We start from the raw sequence: 5,299 nt of genomic DNA on the forward strand, positions 1-5,299 counted from the left end.
GTAGCCAAAAAATGCAAACGACAGTAGCCGAATATATGCAGGCGTTTCGTTTAATGCAAAACACGGAAATAATGCAATTTATACTAATTAAGAGTTAAATATTACAAATTCAGATTGATGTCACAATGCACGACATATATAACTTCCGCAAAAACAAAAATCAACAAATGTAACCTTATTTATTTGTGTCTTATAATATGTTAACTGTTCGAATATTTTCTTTAAAATGTTAGTATCATTTAAAGGGTGTCAATGATGATTACTGTATATTGTCAAAAGTGCTTAGGTGTTTGGTGTTTCTTTCAGCTTAGCCGAAACATTCGTCTATGGTGGGAATCGGAAGACAGTTCCGGACAGACCGCTGCCAAGAGGTTTATTAATAGAGATCTACTGAGGTCACGCCTGTTGTCACACGTAAACTTTGGAAAATTTCCGCCACCGACAATGCATGTTGCTGTATGGCCATGGCAGCTTTGGGAGGCACTCATATCTCATATTGATGCAAAAACGCAAAAACATTCAGCAGTCTAATTGGTGAGACGTTCTTTTCTGAATTGTCACTCCATGACAAGACAGGTTGCGGGACCGTGTCGGCGTTTGGTAGATTCAAAGGAACTGCAACAGAACAGCTTCAAGTTCGACTCAACCCAAATAGGTCAACAAGCATGTTTCTTTCGTTATTTACCTCAAACTACCTTGTAGAAAATAATGAAGGTTGAGATGTTAAGATTATTTATAGAATAATTTATAATTACATAATGATTATGGGCACTCTTTTAGGGCAGATATGTAATTGTGTTATAAAAAAATGCGGTATACTAGTATATATGTGCTTGTTTGTTGTATCAAAATTGTAGATACCGTCTTTATGACAAGCAATTAAAAATTGATTTACAAGTATGCAAAAACAAATAAATGTCTCGTTAATTTTTTTACCATCATTCCATGAAATGTTTTACATTTTTTTATTTTAAGACCGTTAAGCGGTCTTATTTTTCCACGATACCGTCACGTTATAAGGGTTTGTTGTTTAAATTAAATAGTTATTTTTTATGATTAACCAGGAAGTTTGTATACAGAACCGGGCGGTCACACGTGTACAAGCTGACGGATGCAAGTGAGATGACATCCACCAACAGCTGTCAAGACGAATGCCGATTGTGCAGGAAGGATGGTCTACTAACATATGTTCAAATAAAGTAGGTTTAGTTTTTCTTCAGATTTCTGTAGCAAAACATTTAAACGTGAATATGACTTTTATTAGTTTTCAATTATTTGTTAATTTGCCAAACTTAAGCCAAATATCGGAATTTAGCTTGCGACATTTTTTCAGGGACCATGAGTTTGACAAATGAGAAAGATCGACAAGGGTCAAATTAGGAACTGTATCTACAAACAGAAATGCCATTCACAAAGGAACACTGGGGGTTCGGTGGGGAAAAGCTCGACGAAGCGAATCAAAGATGCTTTTAACATCCAGGATGGGAATTAACGACTAAAACAACAGAAAAACTTTGCTAAATGAAAGCATGATTTGTTGGTACTAATTTGGTTTAACTACGCTGCAGAACGCAGAAATTTATGTCCGGGTATTTTTGCCTATAGATGCCTAGCGCGAAACTCTATTTAGTGACGTCGTTAAATAGTTACATACATGTAACGTCGTTTTCATTTAAAAGTGATATGTAAATTAAGTTTCCAAAAAGTTAACATTCTATGTGGATGCAGTTATTCCCTTTATCTTTCTTTGTGGCTTCAGTTATTCACTTCATCATCAAAAATACTATTTCTTGTTACATGGCATTTCTAAGTCAAATTTATAACATTTATTCTAGAGCGCGTTTTAGTGTATGCATTTTACTACAATATGTCCGTGAACTGTTAGGAACTATTTGAAGACAAAGCTCTACCAATAATTATTGCAGAATAGCCCGCACTTGATCGTCTTCGTCTAGATAGACATGTTGTGTGTCGTGGTAGAATTGCGAACATTAGATCCCGGTGTATGTATGAATATGCATTAACATATAACTTGCCTTGTATGAATATTCTATCTGATTTACAAAATATTCTTACTTTTTTAATTGTGTAGTTTCTTATTTTTTGAAGTAAATAAAACAACTACAATTTCTCCAGTTTAGTTATTTTATTTTTGGCACAATTAATTATCACAATTACGCACGCACGTGCGCGAGCACACACACTACTTGGGTGGAGCTCTCCGAATAAAACCGTAATGCAAAAACACAAATTAGAAGCTAACATAAAATTGCTGCACAATTCGCCTTGAATTAAGTGTACATTAATAGGTTATAAAAATAAACTACAGTCAAGCAATATATTTAAACATGGAAACACACAGATTATTAGTGGAATATCACAGCATTATCTTGAAAAACAATGTAGAAACAAATCACAGATAATCAGCATAAATCAATCACAAAATAAGACATAAATATTGCAACATAATTTCAAAGAGAAAAAACAAACAACAACAACAACTGAACTTGGCCCTCCAGTTAAAATTTACTTTTTCAACCTGCAAAAAAACATTGGACTGTTAGATTGTTAGGCGCCATTCACGCATTTGACTTTATGTGTCGTGTTCTGAGAGAACTGGGCATAATTCATGTGCGTAAAGTGTCGTCGCAGATTAGCCTGTGCAGTCCGCAGAGGGTTATCAGGGACGACACTTTACGCACATCCAGTATGCCCAGTTTTCTCAGAACATAACACATATAGTCGCCTTCGATGTTTACAGGGTTTTAGGATTCAAGACAAAAGTGCAGTGAAAGAACTAAACTTGCTAAAAGAACAATGCGTCCGAATATCTATGTAAATTAAAACAAATGAATGATCTGCCAAAGCGGTTAAAAAATGTGACACATGACTGATTGGCATGAATGCATTGAGATATCGGGGTATTAACACATATTCGTACTATTTTAATGTTAAATTATCACCAAACAATTACTGCTAATACCATCAACCGGTCATAATAAAAATCAAACTGCGATAAAGAAAAAAGCAAACAAGCAAATTCAAAGAATTGACAACACTATCGGATATTATTGATTATTAGGAGGGAAAAACAATATACCTCGGCATTCGGACGGAAAAAAATAAACAATGTGAGATCATATTAACTGTACAATGTACTACCGGTAACAATGAACAATAATAAATCAAAACATAGCTAAATAATAAAAAATTAAATAGCGTGCAACAACTTGCTATAAAATGTAAAAAATTATATTCAATTGGCATGTTTGTTTGCCATTTTGTTTTGACAGACTACTTCTGTACCTGTAAGTCTTGTCACATTTTTGCACTCTCTCGTCACTATGGATGTGCATGTGCACCTGAAGGTCCACACTTTGTTTTAACTCTGCGCCACACACATCACACTTGAATCTTGCCTCTTCTTCCTCTCGTCGTCTGTGTCTTTTTAATAGAGTTTTCGTTGCAATTTCTGCATAGCAGGTTGGACACACATGTTCTTTCGTTTCCCCATGCACACTGCACCTTAAAAATAAGTTCACAAATGAAGCCACTATAACAAACGTTCTAATTTGATAGGAACATGTATATTTATATTCGCGAAAAGGTACGCATTAACGTCTGCATTTGAATCTTGTGAATTCCAAGTCACAAATAGCATAACATTTGTTTTTCTTGAAATGCTATGTACTGTTCGAAAAATTTCTATATTTTTGGCATTAACACAAAAAAAAACAATTCGATAACATGTTTAATGAATTGACATCTCGCCGGCTGTCAATCACATTCTTATCTAACAAAACAATTATACCAGTGTTATAAGGGATTTACTGTTTATTACAATCACGCAGAATGTCGCGTAATCACTGAGCATATACGTCACTTTGGTGTTAGCTTGCCTGTTTTCTGAACGCAATATCACGTAATTAAGTGGGCGGAGTGATCGTCTTCCAGCCGAGATGATAATTTAAACCCAAAGCGGGGATCAAACTCACGAATTCGGGCTCAAATGAAGACACATCAAATTACCGATTTCTACCCAACTGTTAATGTTATGCAGAATATTAAACAGTATAACCTAACATACTGAATAATAATGTTAACTATTTCATCTTAAAATGACTTGACACTTTTCACACTTTATTATATTATCACAATATTATCGTTATTGTATCATGTATTATTTACTAATATTATATTCTTCATCTGAGAGTTGTTGGGGTACTATAGTGACAGAGTCCCGTTAATGACATTATGAATGTATTAGTGTGAACATGAATATGTTCCGATACTTATTAAAAATGTCAGTTAATGCTTCTTGTCGTTTACTTAACAAATACTCACATGTGTCTGGTGAGGTCCTCTTTTCTACTAAATTGCTTATCACAGCATGAATATTTTGACAAGCCGAGATGCCTGTCCTCGTGCAGCTTTAACCCCCACTTGGTTTTGAGGGCATCTCCACAAAAACGACACACATGTGACATATCTGAAATACAGGTTAAATATACCGATTAAACACTAACGGTATGCATAATGTTAGGAAACTTTACACAGCTAATGTATAATGTAAACACAGTATTCGAAGATATAGACATTGGATAGCGTTTAAGAATATAATTTTTACGGGGTAATTATTTCTTGTTACAATTAGAAATTCGAAATGAATAATAAGATTTCAAACTTCATAAAGTCGCAAGTAACATGTAATATAATGATTGGATGGCATAAATGTATTATATAACAGCTGACGATTACTGTTGGGAAATTAACATGAACAACACACACACGCGTGTCGCGCTCGCACCATATCATTTACCATATTCGTTCATAAACGTGCAATTTCAAAGGAACTTGTTAACTTTTCGTACGTATTTATTTATACAGCACAGTTGTAGTTCTTGTGTGTGCGTGGTAATAAATACTACCAAGCTTATAAATCTTACTGTTTTGAATAGAAATATAATACTTGTTAAAATAAATGACATTATATTAGTAAACATAGTTATGGGTGTGTCTAAAAGGTAGAAGGGCCGCCTGCATATATTCGGCTACTGCCGTTTGCATTTTTTGGCTACTGACGTTTGCCATTCTTAAATGTACTACTGACGTTTGCCATATTTGTTTCTTCTCTTTAAACGTATATTTATTATCCGATACATATTTTCGTTTGTTTACGCGAAGAAATATGTAATATGTGTTCGTCTGGTAACGAATAGATAGTTCTGTGATCGTTTATTTGTGTAAACACCGACTCTTTGCATGTTTTACTACTGACGTTTGCTTCTTAAATGAAAAT

General features: G+C 34.3%; 1 long non-coding RNA gene across 1 annotated transcript; it reads left to right on the forward strand.

Annotated features, from left to right (window-relative positions):
* The first annotated feature begins 243 nt into the window (after nucleotides 1-243).
* LOC127866570 (uncharacterized) lies at nucleotides 244-2,072 on the forward strand. Its single transcript, XR_008043038.1, has 3 exons — nucleotides 244-655; nucleotides 1,065-1,199; nucleotides 1,334-2,072. It is a non-coding gene; the product is annotated as an uncharacterized LOC127866570 (long non-coding RNA).
* Nucleotides 2,073-5,299: the final 3,227 nt, after the last annotated feature.

The sequence above is a fragment of the Dreissena polymorpha genome, chromosome 2 (genome assembly GCF_020536995.1).
Source record: "Dreissena polymorpha isolate Duluth1 chromosome 2, UMN_Dpol_1.0, whole genome shotgun sequence".
Classification (NCBI taxonomy): domain Eukaryota; kingdom Metazoa; phylum Mollusca; class Bivalvia; order Myida; family Dreissenidae; genus Dreissena; species Dreissena polymorpha.